We start from the raw sequence: 20,307 nt of genomic DNA on the forward strand, positions 1-20,307 counted from the left end.
TTATGAAAATATTAGGGATGTAGTCCTTATAGCAATTTCTCATTGGACTATGGGTGTTCTGATTTCATTGATTCCTTTTAAACATGTGAGAAGTTTTTTCTAGAGGTATGTTTTAGAAAAACTTGCATATGAATTACAAAATGAAATCCAACAACATATTTTAATGATTTATTTTGAGTGAACATTACAAAGTATAACTTTCACATAGCCTAGATTTTGTTAAATCCTTAACTTAGCTGAGAAATAACTTAACTTTTCTATATGCATGCTATAAAGTTTTATGAAAAGATTAGGGATGTAGGCATTAGAGCAATTTCTCATTGAACTATGGGTGTTCTGATTTCATTGATTCCTTCTAAACATGTGAGATGTATTTTTTATATGCAGATATGCAAATAACCATTATAGTATCAATTTGGTCAAAGAATTGCTTTGCAACACAGATTACCAAAATCGAACATGTTAACAGGTAAACTCTTACATTTTCCAAAAGGATTTTTAAGTTTTATGAAAATATTAGGGATGTAGGCTTTATAGCAATTTCTCATTGGACTATGGGTGTTCTGATTTCATTGATTCCTTTAAACATGTGAGAAGTTTTTTCTAGAAGTATGTTTTGGAAAAACTTGCATATGAATTACAAAATGAAATCCAACAACATATTTTAATGATTTATTTTGAGTGAACATTACAAAGTATAACTTTCACATAGCCTAGATTTTGTTAAATCCTTAACTTAGCTGAGAGATAACTTATTTTTTCTATATGCATGCTATAAAGTTTTATGAAAAGATTAGGGATGTAGGCTTTAGAGCAATTTCTCATTGGACTATGGGTGTTCTGATTTCATTGATTCCTTTTAAACATGTGAGATATAATTTTTATATGCAGATATGCAAATATCCTTTATTGTATCAATTTGGTCAAAGAATTTTTTGCAACACAGATTACCAAAATTGAACAAGTTAACAGGTAAATACTTATCTTTTCCAAAAGGATAACTTTTACTATGCACCTAAAATCTAAAAAAACTGTAACTATATGTATATCATACACATCATTGTTTATGTTGTATTTATTTTCCTATAGGAATTACATTTAGAAATGTACATTCTTTACAACATTGTCATCCATTTATTTCATGAATAGTTTAAATAGTGATTGAAAAGAAAACCTCGACCACGAAGGGACTCGAACCCTCAATCTTCTGATCCGAAGTCAGACGCCTTATCCATTAGGCCACGCTGTCAACTATGTAGAAGGTGTCGAACCTGTGGAAGGTGTGGTAATAGCAACCTCAAGTATAACATTCAAAATTTAGAAGATTTTTCTAGAAGAATGTTTTGGAAAAACTTGCATATGAATTACAAAATGATCTTCCAACAACATATTTTAATGATTTATTTTGAGTGAACATTACAAAGTATACCTTTCACATAGCCTAGATTTTGCTAAATCCTTAACTTAGCTGAGAAATAACTTAACTTTTCTATATGCATGCTATAAAGTTTGATGAAAAGATTAGGGATGTAGGCATTAGAGCAATTTCTCATTGAACTATGGGTGTTCTGATTTCATTGATTCCTTCTAAACATGTGAGATGTATTTTTTATATGCAGATATGCAAATAACCATTATAGTATCAATTTGGTCAAAGAATTGCTTTGCAACACAGATTACCAAAATCGAACAAGTTAACAGGTAAACACTTACATTTTCCAAAAGGATTTTTAAGTTTTATGAAAATATTAGGGATGTAGGCTTTATAGCAATTTCTCATTGGACTATGGGTGTTCTGATTTCATTGATTCCTTTAAACATGTGAGAAGTTTTTTCAAGAAGTATGTTTTGGAAAAACTTGCATATGAATTACAAATTGAAATCCAACAACATATTTTAATGATTTATTTTGAGTGAACATTACAAAGTATAACTTTCACATAGCCTAGATTTTGTTAAATCCTTAACTTAGCTGAGAGATAACTTATTTTTTCTATATGCATGCTATAAAGTTTTATGAAAAGATTAGGGATGTAGGCTTTAGAGCAATTTCTCATTGGACTATGGGTGTTCTAATTTCATTGATTCCTTTTAAACATGTGAGATATAATTTTTATATGCAGATATGCAAATATCCTTTATTGTATCAATTTGGTCAAATAATTTTTTGCAACACAGATTACCAAAATTGAACAAGTTAACAGGTAAATACTTATCTTTTCCAAAAGGATAACTTTTACTATCCACCTAAAAGCTAAAAAAACTGTAACTATATGTACATCATACACATCATTGTTTATGTTGTATTTATTTTCCTATAGGAATTACATTTAGAAATGTACATTCTTTACAACATTGTCATCCATTTATTTCATGAATAGTTTAAATAGTGATCAAAAAGAAAACCTCGACCACGAAGGGAATCGAAGCCTCAATCCTCTGATCCGAAGTCAGACGCCTTATCCATTAGGCCACGCAGTCAACTATGTAGAAGATGTCGAACCTGTGGAAGGTGTGGTAATAGCAACCTCATGTATAACATTCAAAATTTAGAAGTTTTTTCTAGAGGAATGTTTTGGAAAAACTTGCATATGAATTACAAAATGAAATCCAACAACATATTTTAATGATTTATTTTGAGTGAACATTACAAAGTATACCTTTCACATAGCCTAGATTTTGTTAAATCCTTAACTTAGCTGAGAAATAACTTAACTTTTCTATATGCATGCTATAAAGTTTGATGAAAAGATTAGGGATGTAGGCATTAGAGCAATTTCTCATTGAACTATGGGTGTTCTGATTTCATTGATTCCTTCTAAACATGTGAGATGTTATTTTTATATGCAAATATGCAAATAACCATTATGGTATCAATTTGGTCAAAGAATTGCTTTGCAACACAGATTACCAAAATCGAACAAGTTAACAGGTAAACACTTACATTTTCCAAAAGGATTTTGAAGTTTTATGAAAATATTAGGGATGTAGTCCTTATAGCAATTTCTCATTGGACTATGGGTGTTCTGATTTCATTGATTCCTTTTAAACATGTGAGAAGTTTTTTCTAGAGGTATGTTTTAGAAAAACTTGCATATGAATTACAAAATGAAATCCAACAACATATTTTAATGATTTATTTTGTGTGAACATTACAAAGTATACCTTTCACATAGCCTAGATTTTGTTAAATCCTTAACTTAGCTGAGAAATAACTTAACTTTTCTATATGCATGCTATAAAGTTTTATGAAAAGATTAGGGATGTAGGCTTTAGAGCAATTTCTCATTGAACTATGGGTGTTCTGATTTCATTGATTCCTTCTAAACATGTGAGATGTAATTTTTATATGCAAATATGCAAATAACCATTATAGTATCAATTTGGTCAAAGAATTGTTTTTAACACAGATTACCAAAATTGAACAAGTTAACAGGTAAATACTTACCTTTTCCAAAAGGATACCTTTTACTATACACCAAAAACCTAAAAAAACTGTAACTATGTGTACGTCATACACATCATTGTTTATGTTGTATTTATTTTCCTATAGGAATTACATTTAGAAATGTACATTCTTTACAACTTTGTCATCCATTGAATTCATGCAGAGTTTGAAGATTTCAAATAGTAACAAAAAGATAACTTCGACCACGAAGGGACTCGAACCCTCAATCTTCTGATCTGAAGTCAGACACCTTATCCATTAGACCACGTGGTCATCTATGTAGAAGTTCTCGAACCTGTGGAAGGTGTGGTAATAGAAACCTCAAGTATAACATTCAAAATTTAGAAGTTTTTTCTAGAGGTAAGTTTTGGAAAAACTTGCATATGAATTACAAAATGAAATCCAACAATATATTTTAATGATATATTTTGAGTGAACATTACAAAGTATACCTTTCACATAGCCTAGATTTTGTTAAATCCTTAACTTAGCAGAGAAATAACATAACTTTTCTATAGGCATGCTATAAAGTTTTACAAAAAGATTAGGGATGTAGGCATTAGAGCAATTTCTCATTGAACTATGGGTGTTCTGATTTCATTGATTCCTTCTAAACATGTGAGATGTAATTTTTATATGCAGATATGCAAATAACCATTATAGTATCAATTTGGTCAAAGAATTGCTTTGCAACACAGATTACCAAAATCAAACAAGTTAACAGGTAAACACTTACATTTTCCAAAAGGATTTTTAAGTTTTATGAAAATATTAGGGATGTAGGCTTTATAGCAATTTTTCATTGGACTATGGGTGTTCAGATTTCATTGATTCCTTTTAAACATGTGAGATGTAATTTTTATATGCAGATATGCAAATATCCTTTATTGTATCAATTTGGTCAAAGAATTTTTTGCAACACAGATTACCAAAATTGAACAAGTTAACAGGTAAACATTTACCTTTTCCAAAAGGATTACTTTTACTATCCACCTAAAACCTAAAAAAACTGTAACTATGTGTACATCATACACATCATTGTTTATGTTGTATTTATATTCCTATAGTAATTACATTCTTTACAACATTGTTATCCATTTATTTCATGAAGAGTACAAATAGTGATCAAAAAGAAGACCTCGACCACGAAGGGAATCGAAGCCTCAATCCGCTGATCCGAAGTCAGACGCCTTATCCATTAGGCCACGCAGTCAACTATGTAGAAGATGTCGAACCTGTGGAAGGTGTGGTAATAGCAACCTCAAGTATAACATTCAAAATTTAGAAGTTTTTTCTAGAAGAATGTTTTGGAAAAACTTGCATATGAATTACAAAATGATCTTCCAACAACATATTTTAATGATTTATTTTGAGTGAACATTACAAAGTATACCTTTCACATAGCCTAGATTTTGTTAAATCCTTAACTTAGCTGAGAAATAACTTAACTTTTCTATATGCATGCTATAAAGTTTGATGAAAAGATTAGGGATGTAGGCATTAGAGCAATTTCTCATTGAACTATGGGTGTTCTGATTTCATTGATTCCTTCTAAACATGTGAGATGTATTTTTTATATGCAGATATGCAAATAACCATTATAGTATCAATTTGGTCAAAGAATTGCTTTGCAACACAGATTACCAAAATCGAACAAGTTAACAGGTAAACACTTACATTTTCCAAAAGGATTTTTAAGTTTTATGAAAATATTAGGGATGTAGGCTTTATAGCAATTTCTCATTGGACTGTGGGTGTTCTGATTTCATTGATTCCTTTAAACATGTGAGAAGTTTTTTCAAGAAGTATGTTTTGGAAAAACTTGCATATGAATTACAAATTGAAATCCAACAACATATTTTAATGATTTATTTTGAGTGAACATTACAAAGTATAACTTTCACATAGCCTAGATTTTGTTAAATCCTTAACTTAGCTGAGAGATAACTTATTTTTTCTATATGCATGCTATAAAGTTTTATGAAAAGATTAGGGATGTAGGCTTTAGAGCAATTTCTCATTGGACTATGGGTGTTCTAATTTCATTGATTCCTTTTAAACATGTGAGATATAATTTTTATATGCAGATATGCAAATATCCTTTATTGTATCAATTTGGTCAAAGAATTTTTTGCAACACAGATTACCAAAATTGAACTAGTTAACAGGTAAATACTTATCTTTTCCAAAAGGATAACTTTTACTATCCACCTAAAAGCTAAAAAAACTGTAACTATATGTACATCATACACATCATTGTTTATGTTGTATTTATTTTCCTATAGGAATTACATTTAGAAATGTACATTCTTTACAACAATGTCATCCATTTATTTCATGAATAGTTTAAATAGTGATCGAAAAGAAAACCTCGACCACGAAGGGAATCGAAGCCTCAATCCTCTGATCCGAAGTCAGACGCCTTATCCATTAGGCCACGCAGTCAACTATGTAGAAGATGTCGAACCTGTGGAAGGTGTGGTAATAGCAACCTCAAGTATAACATTCAAAATTTAGAAGTTTTTTCTAGAGGAATGTTTTGGAAAAACTTGCATATGAATTACAAAATGAAATCCAACAACATATTTTAATGATTTATTTTGAGTGAACATTACAAAGTATACCTTTCACATAGCCTAGATTTTGTTAAATCCTTAACTTAGCTGAGAAATAACTTAACTTTTCTATATGCATGCTATAAAGTTTTATGAAAAGATTAGGGATGTAGGCATTAGAGCAATTTCTCATTGAACTATGGGTGTTCTGATTTCATTGATTCCTTCTAAACATGTGAGATGTTATTTTTATATGCAAATATGCAAATAACCATTATGGTATCAATTTGGTCAAAGAATTGCTTTGCAACACAGATTACCAAAATCGAACAAGTTAACAGGTAAACACTTACATTTTCCAAAAGGATTTTGAAGTTTTATGAAAATATTAGGGATGTAGTCCTTATAGCAATTTCTCATTGGACTATGGGTGTTCTGATTTCATTGATTCCTTTTAAACATGTGAGAAGTTTTTTCTAGAGGTATGTTTTAGAAAAACTTGCATATGAATTACAAAATGAAATCCAACAACATATTTTAATGATTTATTTTGAGTGAACATTACAAAGTATAACTTTCACATAGCCTAGATTTTGTTAAATCCTTAACTTAGCTGAGAAATAACTTAACTTTTCTATATGCATGCTATAAAGTTTTATGAAAAGATTAGGGATGTAGGCATTAGAGCAATTTCTCATTGAACTATGGGTGTTCTGATTTCATTGATTCCTTCTAAACATGTGAGATGTATTTTTTATATGCAGATATGCAAATAACCATTATAGTCTCAATTTGGTCAAAGAATTGCTTTGCAACACAGATTACCAAAATCGAACATGTTAACAGGTAAACACTTACATTTTCCAAAAGGATTTTTAAGTTTTATGAAAATATTAGGGATGTAGGCTTTATAGCAATTTCTCATTGGACTATGGGTGTTCTGATTTCATTGATTCCTTTAAACATGTGAGAAGTTTTTTCTAGAAGTATGTTTTGGAAAAACTTGCATATGAATTACAAAATGAAATCCAACAACATATTTTAATGATTTATTTTGAGTGAACATTACAAAGTATAACTTTCACATAGCCTAGATTTTGTTAAATCCTTAACTTAGCTGAGAGATAACTTATTTTTTCTATATGCATGCTAAAAAGTTTTATGAAAAGATTAGGGATGTAGGCTTTAGAGCAATTTCTCATTGGACTATGGGTGTTCTGATTTCATTGATTCCTTTTAAACATGTGAGATATAATTTTTATATGCAGATATGCAAATATCCTTTATTGTATCAATTTGGTCAAAGAATTTTTTGCAACACAGATTACCAAAATTGAACAAGTTAACAGGTAAATACTTATCTTTTCCAAAAGGATAACTTTTACTATGCATCTAAAATCTAAAAAAACTGTAACTATATGTACATCATACACATCATTGTTTATGTTGTATTTATTTTCCTATAGGAATTACTTTTAGAAATGTACATTCTTTACAACATTGTCATCCATTTATTTCATGAATAGTTTAAATAGTGATTGAAAAGAAAAACTCGACCACGATGGGACTCGAACCCTCAATCTTCTGATCCGAAGTCAGACGCCTTATCCATTAGGCCACGCAGTCAACTATGTAGAAGGTGTCCAACCTGTGGAAGGTGTGGTAATAGCAACCTCAAGTATAACATTCAAAATTTAGAAATTTTTTCTAGAAGAATGTTTTGGAAAAACTTGCATATGAATTACAAAATGATCTTCCAACAACATATTTTAATGATTTATTTTGAGTGAACATTACAAAGTATACCTTTCACATAGCCTAGATTTTGTTAAATCCTTAACTTAGCTGAGAAATAACTTAACTTTTCTATATGCATGCTATAAAGTTTTATGAAAAGATTAGGGATGTAGGCATTAGAGCAATTTCTCATTGAACTATGGGTGTTCTGATTTCATTGATTCCTTCTAAAGATGTGAGATGTATTTTTTATATGCAGATATGCAAATAACCATTATAGTATCAATTTGGTCAAAGATTTGCTTTGCAACACAGATTACCAAAATCGAACAAGTTAACAGGTAAACACTTACATTTTCCAAAAGGATTTTTAAGTTTTATGAAAATATTAGGGATGTAGGCTTTATAGCAATTTCTCATTGGACTATGGGTGTTCTGCTTTCATTGATTCCTTTAAACATGTGAGAAGTTTTTTCAAGAAGTATGTTTTGGAAAAACTTGCATATGAATTACAAAATGAAATCCAACAACATATTTTAATGATTTATTTTGAGTGAACATTACAAAGTATAACTTTCACATAGCCTAGATTTTGTTAAATCCTTAACTTAGCTGAGAGATAACTTATTTTTTCTATATGCATGCTATAAAGTTTTATGAAAAGATTAGGGATGTAGGCTTTAGAGCAATTTCTCATTGGACTATGGGTGTTCTAATTTCATTGATTCCTTTTAAACATGTGAGATATAATTTTTATATGCAGATATGCAAATATCCTTTATTGTATCAATTTGGTCAAATAATTTTTTGCAACACAGATTACCAAAATTGAACAAGTTAACAGGTAAATACTTATCTTTTCCAAAAGGATAACTTTTACTATCCACCTAAAAGCTAAAAAAACTGTAACTATATGTACATCATACACATCATTGTTTATGTTGTATTTATTTTCCTATAGGAATTACATTTAGAAATGTACATTCTTTACAACTTTGTCTTCCATTGAATACATGCAGAGTTTGAAGATTTCAAATAGTGACAAAAAGAAAACTTTGACCACGAAGGGACTCGAACCCTCAATTTTCTGATCTGAAGTCAGACGCCTTATCCATTAGACCATGTGGTCATCTATGTAGAAGATTTTGAACCTGTGGAAGGTGTGGTAATAGTAACCTCAAGTATAACATTCAAAATTTAGAAGTTTTTTCTAGAGGTAAGTTTTGGAAAAACTTTCATATGAATTACAAAATGAAATCCATCAATATATTTTAATGATATATTTTGAGTGAACATTACAAAGTATACCTTTCACATAGCCTAGATTTTGTAAAATCCTTAACCTAGCTGAGAAATAACTTAACTTTTCTATAGGCATGCTATAAAGTTTTACAAAAAGATTAGGGATGTAGGCATTAGAGCAATTTCTCATTGAACTATGGGTGTTCTGATTGCATTGATTCCTTCTAAACATGTGAGATGTAATTTTTATATGCAGATATGCAAATAACCATTATAGTATCAATTTGGTCAAAGAATTGCTTTGCAACACAGATTACCAAAATCAAACAAGTTAACAGGTAAACACTTACATTTTCCATAAGGATTTTTAAGTTTTATGAAAATATTAGGGATGTAGGCTTTACAGCAATTTCTCATTGGACTTTGGGTGTTCAGATTTCATTGATTCCTTTTAAACATGTGAGATGTAATTTTTATATGCAGATATGCAAATATCCTTTATTGTATCAATTTGGTCAAAGAATTTTTTGCAACACAGATTACCAAAATTGAACAAGTTAACAGGTAAACACTTACCTTTTCCAAAAGGATAACTTTTACTATCCACCTAAAACCTAAAAAAACTGTAACTATGTGTACATCATACACATCATTGTTTATGTTGTATTTATTTTCCTATAGTAATTACATTCTTTACAATATTGTCATCCATTTATTTCATGAAGAGTTCAAATAGTGATCGAAAAGAAAACCTCGAACACGAACCCTCAATCTTCTGATCTGAAGTCAGACACCTTACCCATTAGGCCAAGCAGTCAACTATGTAGAAGTTGTCGAACCTGTGGAAGGTGTGGTAATAGTAACCTCAACTATAACATTCAAAATTTAGAAGTTTTTTCTAGAGGTATGTTTTGGAAAAACTTGCATATGAATTACAAAATGAAATCCAACAACATATTTTAATGATTTGTTTTGAGTGAACATTACAAAGTATACTTTTCACATAGCCTATATTTTGTTAAATCCTTAACTTAGCTGAGAAATAACTTAAATTTTCTATAGGCATGCTATAAAGTTTGATGAAAAGATTAGGGATGTAGGCATTAGAGCAATTTCTCATTGAACTATGGGTGTTCTGATTTCATTGATTCCTTCTAAACATGTGAGATGTATTTTTTATATGCAGATATGCAAATAACCATTATAGTATCAATTTGGTCAAAGAATTGCTTTGCAACACAGATTACCAAAATCGAACAAGTTAACAGGTAAACACTTACATTTTCCAAAAGGATTTTTAAGTTTTATGAAAATATTAGGGATGTAGGCTTTATAGCAATTTCTCATTGGACTATGGGTGTTCTGATTTCATTGATTCCTTTAAACATGTGAGAAGTTTTTTCAAGAAGTATGTTTTGGAAAAACTTGCATATGAATTACAAATTGAAATCCAACAACATATTTTAATGATTTATTTTGAGTGAACATTACAAAGTATAACTTTCACATAGCCTAGATTTTGTTAAATCCTTAACTTAGCTGAGAGATAACTTATTTTTTCTATATGCATGCTATAATGTTTTATGAAAAGATTAGGGATGTACGCTTTAGAGAAATTTCTCATTGGACTATGGGTGTTCTAATTTCATTGATTCCTTTTAAACATGTGAGATATAATTTTTATATGCAGATATGCAAATATCCTTTATTGTATCAATTTGGTCAAAGAATTTTTTGCAACACAGATTACCAAAATTGAACAAGTTAACAGGTAAATACTTATCTTTTCCAAAAGGATAACTTTTACTATCCACCTAAAAGCTAAAAAAACTGTAACTATATGTACATCATACACATCATTGTTTATGTTGTATTTATTTTCCTATAGGAATTACATTTAGAAATGTACATTCTTTACAACATTGTCATCCATTTATTTCATGAATAGTTTAAATAGTGATCGAAAAGAAAACCTCGACCACGAAGGGAATCGAAGCCTCAATCCTCTGATCCGACGTCAGACGCCTTATCCATTAGGCCACGCAGTCAACTATGTAGAAGATGTCGAACCTGTGGAAGGTGTGGTAATAGCAACCTCAAGTATAACATTCAAAATTTAGAAGTTTTTTCTAGAGGAATGTTTTGGAAAAACTTGCATATGAATTACAAAATGAAATCCAACAACATATTTTAATGATTTATTTTGAGTGAACATTACAAAGTATACCTTTCACATAGCCTAGATTTTGTTAAATCCTTAACTTAGCTGAGAAATAACTTAACTTTTCTATATGCATGCTATAAAGTTTGATGAAAAGATTAGGGATGTAGGCATTAGAGCAATTTCTCATTGAACTATGGGTGTTCTGATTTCATTGATTCCTTCTAAACATGTGAGATGTTATTTTTATATGCAAATATGCAAATAACCATTATGGTATCAATTTGGTCAAAGAATTGCTTTGCAACACAGATTACCAAAATCGAACAAGTTAACAGGTAAACACTTACATTTTCCAAAAGGATTTTTAAGTTTTATGAAAATATTAGGGATGTAGTCCTTATAGCAATTTCTCATTGGACTATGGGTGTTCTGATTTCATTGATTCCTTTTAAACATGTGAGAAGTTTTTTCTAGAGGTATGTTTTAGAAAAACTTGCATATGAATTACAAAATGAAATCCAACAACATATTTTAATGATTTATTTTGTGTGAACATTACAAAGTATACCTTTCACATAGCCTAGATTTTGTTAAATCCTTAACTTAGCTGAGAAATAACTTAACTTTTCTATATGCATGCTATAAAGTTTTATGAAAAGATTAGGGATGTAGGCTTTAGAGCAATTTCTCATTGAACTATGGGTGTTCTGATTTCATTGATTCCTTCTAAACATGTGAGATGTAATTTTTATATGCAAATATGCAAATAACCATTATAGTATCAATTTGGTCAAAGAATTGTTTTTAACACAGATTACCAAAATTGAACAAGTTAACAGGTAAATACTTACCTTTTCCAAAAGGATACCTTTTACTATACACCAAAAACCTAAAAAAACTGTAACTATGTGTACGTCATACACATCATTGTTTATGTTGTATTTATTTTCCTATAGGAATTACATTTAGAAATGTACATTCTTTACAACTTTGTCATCCATTGAATTCATGCAGAGTTTGAAGATTTCAAATAGTAACAAAAAGATAACTTCGACCACGAAGGGACTCGAACCCTCAATCTTCTGACCTGAAGTCAGACACCTTATCCATTAGACCACGTGGTCATCTATGTAGAAGTTCTCGAACCTGTGGAAGGTGTGGTAATAGAAACCTCAAGTATAACATTCAAAATTTAGAAGTTTTTTCTAGAGGTAAGTTTTGGAAAAACTTGCATATGAATTACAAAATGAAATCCAACAATATATTTTAATGATATATTTTGAGTGAACATTACAAAGTATACCTTTCACATAGCCTAGATTTTGTTAAATCCTTAACTTAGCAGAGAAATAACATAACTTTTCTATAGGCATGCTATAAAGTTTTACAAAAAGATTAGGGATGTAGGCATTAGAGCAATTTCTCATTGAACTATGGGTGTTCTGATTTCATTGATTCCTTCTAAACATGTGAGATGTAATTTTTATATGCAGATATGCAAATAACCATTATAGTATCAATTTGGTCAAAGAATTGCTTTGCAACACAGATTACCAAAATCAAACAAGTTAACAGGTAAACACTTACATTTTCCAAAAGGATTTTTAAGTTTTATGAAAATATTAGGGATGTAGGCTTTATAGCAATTTCTCATTGGACTATGGGTGTTCAGATTTCATTGATTCCTTTTAAACATGTGAGATGTAATTTTTATATGCAGATATGCAAATATCCTTTATTGTATCAATTTGGTCAAAGAATTTTTTGCAACACAGATTACCAAAATTGAACAAGTTAACAGGTAAACATTTACCTTTTCCAAAAGGATTACTTTTACTATCCACCTAAAACCTAAAAAAACTGTAACTATGTGTACATCATACACATCATTGTTTATGTTGTATTTATATTCCTATACTAATTACATTCTTTACAACATTGTCATCCATTTATTTCATGAAGAGTTCAAATAGTGATCAAAAACAAGACCTCGACCACGAAGGGAATCGAAGCCTCAATCCGCTGATCCGAAGTCAGACGCCTTATCCATTAGTCCACGCAGTCAACTATGTAGAAGATGTCGAACCTGTGGAAGGTGTGGTAATAGCAACCTCAAGTATAACATTCAAAATTTAGAAGTTTTTTCTAGAAGAATGTTTTGGAAAAACTTGCATATGAATTACAAAATGATCTTCCAACAACATATTTTAATGATTTATTTTGAGTGAACATTACAAAGTATACCTTTCACATAGCCTAGATTTTGTTAAATCCTTAACTTAGCTGAGAAATAACTTAACTTTTCTATATGCATGCTATAAAGTTTGATGAAAAGATTAGGGATGTAGGCATTAGAGCAATTTCTCATTGAACTATGGGTGTTCTGATTTCATTGATTCCTTCTAAACATGTGAGATGTATTTTTTATATGCAGATATGCAAATAACCATTATAGTATCAATTTGGTCAAAGAATTGCTTTGCAACACAGATTACCAAAATCGAACAAGTTAACAGGTAAACACTTACATTTTCCAAAAGGATTTTTAAGTTTTATGAAAATATTAGGGATGTAGGCTTTATAGCAATTTCTCATTGGACTATGGGTGTTCTGATTTCATTGATTCCTTTAAACATGTGAGAAGTTTTTTCAAGAAGTATGTTTTGGAAAAACTTGCATATGAATTACAAATTGAAATCCAACAACATATTTTAATGATTTATTTTGAGTGAACATTACAAAGTATAACTTTCACATAGCCTAGATTTTGTTAAATCCTTAACTTAGCTGAGAGATAACTTATTTTTTCTATATGCATGCTATAAAGTTTTATGAAAAGATTAGGGATGTAGGCTTTAGAGCAATTTCTCATTGGACTATGGGTGTTCTAATTTCATTGATTCCTTTTAAACATGTGAGATATAATTTTTATATGCAGATATGCAAATATCCTTTATTGTATCAATTTGGTCAAAGAATTTTTTGCAACACAGATTACCAAAATTGAACTAGTTAACAGGTAAATACTTATCTTTTCCAAAAGGATAACTTTTACTATCCACCTAAAAGCTAAAAAAACTGTAACTATATGTACATCATACACATCATTGTTTATGTTGTATTTATTTTCCTATAGGAATTACATTTAGAAATGTACATTCTTTACAACAATGTCATCCATTTATTTCATGAATAGTTTAAATAGTGATCGAAAAGAAAACCTCGACCACGAAGGGAATCGAAGCCTCAATCCTCTGATCCGAAGTCAGACGCCTTATCCATTAGGCCACGCAGTCAACTATGTAGAAGATGTCGAACCTGTGGAAGGTGTGGTAATAGCAACCTCAAGTATAACATTCAAAATTTAGAAGTTTTTTCTAGAGGAATGTTTTGGAAAAACTTGCATATGAATTACAAAATGAAATCCAACAACATATTTTAATGATTTATTTTGAGTGAACATTACAAAGTATACCTTTCACATAGCCTAGATTTTGTTAAATCCTTAACTTAGCTGAGAAATAACTTAACTTTTCTATATGCATGCTATAAAGTTTTATGAAAAGATTAGGGATGTAGGCATTAGAGCAATTTCTCATTGAACTATGGGTGTTCTGATTTCATTGATTCCTTCTAAACATGTGAGATGTTATTTTTATATGCAAATATGCAAATAACCATTATGGTATCAATTTGGTCAAAGAATTGCTTTGCAACACAGATTACCAAAATCGAACAAGTTAACAGGTAAACACTTACATTTTCCAAAAGGATTTTGAAGTTTTATGAAAATATTAGGGATGTAGTCCTTATAGCAATTTCTCATTGGACTATGGGTGTTCTGATTTCATTGATTCCTTTTAAACATGTGAGAAGTTTTTTCTAGAGGTATGTTTTAGAAAAACTTGCATATGAATTACAAAATGAAATCCAACAACATATTTTAATGATTTATTTTGAGTGAACATTACAAAGTATAACTTTCACATAGCCTAGATTTTGTTAAATCCTTAACTTAGCTGAGAAATAACTTAACTTTTCTATATGCATGCTATAAAGTTTTATGAAAAGATTAGGGATGTAGGCATTAGAGCAATTTCTCATTGAACTATGGGTGTTCTGATTTCATTGATTCCTTCTAAACATGTGAGATGTATTTTTTATATGCAGATATGCAAATAACCATTATAGTCTCAATTTGGTCAAAGAATTGCTTTGCAACACAGATTACCAAAATCGAACATGTTAACAGGTAAACACTTACATTTTCCAAAAGGATTTTTAAGTTTTATGAAAATATTAGGGATGTAGGCTTTATAGCAATTTCTCATTGGACTATGGGTGTTCTGATTTCATTGATTCCTTTAAACATGTGAGAAGTTTTTTCTAGAAGTATGTTTTGGAAAAACTTGCATATGAATTACAAAATGAAATCCAACAACATATTTTAATGATTTATTTTGAGTGAACATTACAAAGTATAACTTTCACATAGCCTAGATTTTGTTAAATCCTTAACTTAGCTGAGAGATAACTTATTTTTTCTATATGCATGCTATAAAGTTTTATGAAAAGATTAGGGATGTAGGCTTTAGAGCAATTTCTCATTGGACTATGAGTGTTCTAATTTCATTGATTCCTTTTAAACATGTGAGATATAATTTTTATATGCAGATATGCAAATATCCTTTATTGTATCAATTTGGTCAAATAATTTTTTGCAACACAGATTACCAAAATTGAACAAGTTAACAGGTAAATACTTATCTTTTCCAAAAGGATAACTTTTACTATCCACCTAAAAGCTAAAAAAACTGTAACTATATGTACATCATACACATCATTGTTTATGTTGTATTTATTTTCCTATAGGAATTACATTTAGAAATGTACATTCTTTACAACTTTGTCTTCCATTGAATACATGCAGAGTTTGAAGATTTCAAATAGTGACAAAAAGAAAACTTTGACCACGAAGGGACTCGAACCCTCAATTTTCTGATCTGAAGTCAGACGCCTTATCCATTAGACCATGTGGTCATCTATGTAGAAGTTTTTGAACCTGTGGAAGGTGTGGTAATAGTAACCTCAAGTATAACATTCAAAATTTAGAAGTTTTTTCTAGAGGTAAGTTTTGGAAAAACTTTCATATGAATTACAAAATGAAATCCATCAATATATTTTAATGATATATTTTGAGTGAACATTACAAAGTATACCTTTCACATAGCCTAGATTTTGTAAAATCCTTAACCTAGCTGAGAAATAACTTAACTTTTCTATAGGCATGCTATAAAGTTTTACAAAAAGATTAGGGATGTAGGCATTAGAGCAATTTCTCATTGAACTATGGGTGTTCTGATTGCATTGATTCCTTCTAAACATGTGAGATGTAATTTTTATATGCAGATATGCAAATAACCATTATAGTATCAATTTGGTCAAAGAATTGCTTTGCAACACAGATTACCAAAATCAAACAAGTTAACAGGTAAACACTTACATTTTCCATAAGGATTTTTAAGTTTTATGAAAATATTAGGGATGTAGGCTTTACAGCAATTTCTCATTGGACTTTGGGTGTTCAGATTTCATTGATTCCTTTTAAACATGTGAGATGTAATTTTTATATGCAGATATGCAAATATCCTTTATTGTATCAATTTGGTCAAAGAATTTTTTGCAACACAGATTACCAAAATTGAACAAGTTAACAGGTAAACACTTACCTTTTCCAAAAGGATAACTTTTACTATCCACCTAAAACCTAAAAAAACTGTAACTATGTGTACATCATACACATCATTGTTTATGTTGTATTTATTTTCCTATAGTAATTACATTCTTTACAATATTGTCATCCATTTATTTCATGAAGAGTTCAAATAGTGATCGAAAAGAAAACCTCGAACACGAACCCTCAATCTTCTGATCTGAAGTCAGACACCTTACCCATTAGGCCAAGCAGTCAACTATGTAGAAGTTGTCGAACCTGTGGAAGGTGTGGTAATAGTAACCTCAAGTATAACATTCAAAATTTAGAAGTTTTTTCTAGAGGTATGTTTTGGAAAAACTTGCATATGAATTACAAAATGAAATCCAACAACATATTTTAATGATTTGTTTTGAGTGAACATTACAAAGTATACTTTTCACATAGCCTATATTTTGTTAAATCCTTAACTTAGCTGAGAAATAACTTAACTTTTCTATAGGCATGCTATAAAGTTTTATGAAAAGATTAGGGATGTAGCCATTAGAGCAATTTCTCATTGAATTATGGGTGTTCTGATTTCATTGATTCCTTCTAAACATGTGAGATGTAGTTTTTATATGCAGATATGCAAATAACCATTATAGTATCAATTTGGTCAAAGAATTGCTTTGCAACACAGATTACCAAAATCCAACAAGTTAACAGGTAAACACTTACATTTTCCAAAAGGATTTTTAAGTTTTATGAAAATATTAGGGATGTAGGCTTTATAGCAATTTCTCATTGGACTATGGGTGTTCTGATTTCATTGATTCCTTTAAACATGTGAGAAGTTTTTTCTAGAAGTATGTTTTGGAAAAACTTGCATATGAATTACAAAATGAAATCCAACAACATATTTCAATGATTTATTTTGAGTGAACATTACAAAGTATAACTTTCACATAGCCTAGATTTTGTTAAATCCTTAACTTAGCTGAGAGATAACTTATTTTTTATATATGCATGCTAAAAAGTTTTATGAAAAGATTAGGGATGTAGGCTTTAGAGCAATTTCTCATTGGACTATGGGTGTTCTGATTTCATTGATTCCTTTTAAACATGTGAGATATAATTTTTATATGCAGATATGCAAATATCCTTTATTGTATCAATTTGGTCAAAGAATTTTTTGCAACACAGATTACCAAAATTGAACAAGTTAACAGGTAAATACTTATCTTTTCCAAAAGGATAACTTTTACTATGCACCTAAAATCTAAAAAAACTGTAACTATATGTACATCATACACATCATTGTTTATGTTGTATTTATTTTCCTATAGGAATTACTTTTAGAAATGTACATTCTTTACAACATTGTCATCCATTTATTTCATGAATAGTTTAAATAGTGATTGAAAAGAAAAACTCGACCACGATGGGACTCGAACCCTCAATCTTCTGATCCGAAGTCAGACGCCTTATCCATTAGGCCACGCAGTCAACTATGTAGAAGGTGTCCAACCTGTGGAAGGTGTGGTAATAGCAACCTCAAGTATAACATTCAAAATTTAGAAATTTTTTCTAGAAGAATGTTTTGGAAAAACTTGCATATGAATTACAAAATGATCTTCCAACAACATATTTTAATGATTTATTTTGAGTGAACATTACAAAGTATACCTTTCACATAGCCTAGATTTTGTTAAATCCTTAACTTAGCTGAGAAATAACTTAACTTTTCTATATGCATGCTATAAAGTTTTATGAAAAGATTAGGGATGTAGGCATTAGAGCAATTTCTCATTGAACTATGGGTGTTCTGATTTCATTGATTCCTTCTAAAGATGTGAGATGTATTTTTTATATGCAGATATGCAAATAACCATTATAGTATCAATTTGGTCAAAGATTTGCTTTGCAACACAGATTACCAAAATCGAACAAGTTAACAGGTAAACACTTACATTTTCCAAAAGGATTTTTAAGTTTTATGAAAATATTAGGGATGTAGGCTTTATAGCAATTTCTCATTGGACTATGGGTGTTCTGATTTCATTGATTCCTTTAAACATGTGAGAAGTTTTTTCAAGAAGTATGTTTTGGAAAAACTTGCATATGAATTACAAAATGAAATCCAACAACATATTTTAATGATTTACTTTGAGTGAACATTACAAAGTATAACTTTCACATAGCCTAGATTTTGTTAAATCCTTAACTTAGCTGAGAGATAACTTATTTTTTCTATATGCATGCTATAAAGTTTTATGAAAAGATTAGGGATGTAGGCTTTAGAGCAATTTCTCATTGGACTATGGGTGTTCTAATTTCATTGATTCCTTTTAAACATGTGAGATATAATTTTTATATGCAGATATGCAAATATCCTTTATTGTATCAATTTGGTCAAAGAATTTTTTGCAACACAGATTACCAAAATTGAACAAGTTAACAGGTAAATACTTATCTTTTCCAAAAGGATAACTTTTACTATCCACCTAAAAGCTAAAAAAACTGTAACTATATGTACATCATACACATCATTGTTTATGTTGTATTTATTTTCCTATAGGAATTACATTTAGAAATGTACATTCTTTACAACTTTGTCTTCCATTGAATACATGCAGAGTTTGAAGATTTCAAATAGTGACAAAAAGAAAACTTTGACCACGAAGGGACTCGAACCCTCAATTTTCTGATCTGAAGTCAGACGCCTTATCCATTAGACCATGTGGTCATCTATGTAGAAGTTTTTGAACCTGTGGAAGGTGTGGTAATAGTAACCTCAAGTATAACATTCAAAATTTAGAAGTTTTTTCTAGAGGTAAGTTTTGGAAAAACTTTCATATGAATTACAAAATGAAATCCATCAATATATTTTAATGATATATTTTGAGTGAACATTACAAAGTATACCTTTCACATAGCCTAGATTTTGTAAAATCCTTAACCTAGCTGAGAAATAACTTAACTTTTCTATAGGCATGCTATAAAGTTTTACAAAAAGATTAGGGATGTAGGCATTAGAGCAATTTCTCATTGAACTATGGGTGTTCTGATTGCATTGATTCCTTCTAAACATGTGAGATGTAATTTTTATATGCAGATATGCAAATAACCATTATAGTATCAATTTGGTCAAAGAATTGCTTTGCAACACAGATTACCAAAATCAAACAAGTTAACAGGTAAACACTTACATTTTCCATAAGGATTTTTAAGTTTTATGAAAATATTAGGGATGTAGGCTTTACAGCAATTTCTCATTGGACTTTGGGTGTTCAGATTTCATTGATTCCTTTTAAACATGTGAGATGTAATTTTTATATGCAGATATGCAAATATCCTTTATTGTATCAATTTGGTCAAAGAATTTTTTGCAACACAGATTACCAAAATTGAACAAGTTAACAGGTAAACACTTACCTTTTCCAAAAGGATAACTTTTACTATCCAC

The 20,307-nt window shown here is 29.8% G+C and overlaps 6 non-coding genes across 6 annotated transcripts; all 6 read right to left on the reverse strand.

Moving 5' to 3' along the window:
- Positions 1–1,176: 1,176 nt before the first annotated feature.
- On the reverse strand, positions 1,177–1,249 carry TRNAR-UCG (transfer RNA arginine (anticodon UCG)). Its single transcript has one exon. It is a non-coding gene; the product is annotated as a tRNA-Arg (tRNA).
- Positions 1,250–2,408: 1,159 nt separating this feature from the next.
- Positions 2,409–2,481, reverse strand: TRNAR-UCG (transfer RNA arginine (anticodon UCG)). The gene has a single exon. It is a non-coding gene; the product is annotated as a tRNA-Arg (tRNA).
- A 3,339-nt stretch (positions 2,482–5,820) lies between these two features.
- TRNAR-UCG (transfer RNA arginine (anticodon UCG)) lies at positions 5,821–5,893 on the reverse strand. The gene has a single exon. It is a non-coding gene; the product is annotated as a tRNA-Arg (tRNA).
- Positions 5,894–7,556: 1,663 nt separating this feature from the next.
- TRNAR-UCG (transfer RNA arginine (anticodon UCG)) lies at positions 7,557–7,629 on the reverse strand. The gene has a single exon. It is a non-coding gene; the product is annotated as a tRNA-Arg (tRNA).
- Positions 7,630–14,369: 6,740 nt separating this feature from the next.
- On the reverse strand, positions 14,370–14,442 carry TRNAR-UCG (transfer RNA arginine (anticodon UCG)). Its single transcript has one exon. It is a non-coding gene; the product is annotated as a tRNA-Arg (tRNA).
- A 3,832-nt stretch (positions 14,443–18,274) lies between these two features.
- Positions 18,275–18,347, reverse strand: TRNAR-UCG (transfer RNA arginine (anticodon UCG)). The gene has a single exon. It is a non-coding gene; the product is annotated as a tRNA-Arg (tRNA).
- Positions 18,348–20,307: the final 1,960 nt, after the last annotated feature.

This window comes from Taudactylus pleione, unplaced genomic scaffold (genome assembly GCF_031769625.1).
Source record: "Taudactylus pleione unplaced genomic scaffold, aTauple2 ptg000914l, whole genome shotgun sequence".
Lineage (NCBI taxonomy): Eukaryota > Metazoa > Chordata > Amphibia > Anura > Myobatrachidae > Taudactylus > Taudactylus pleione.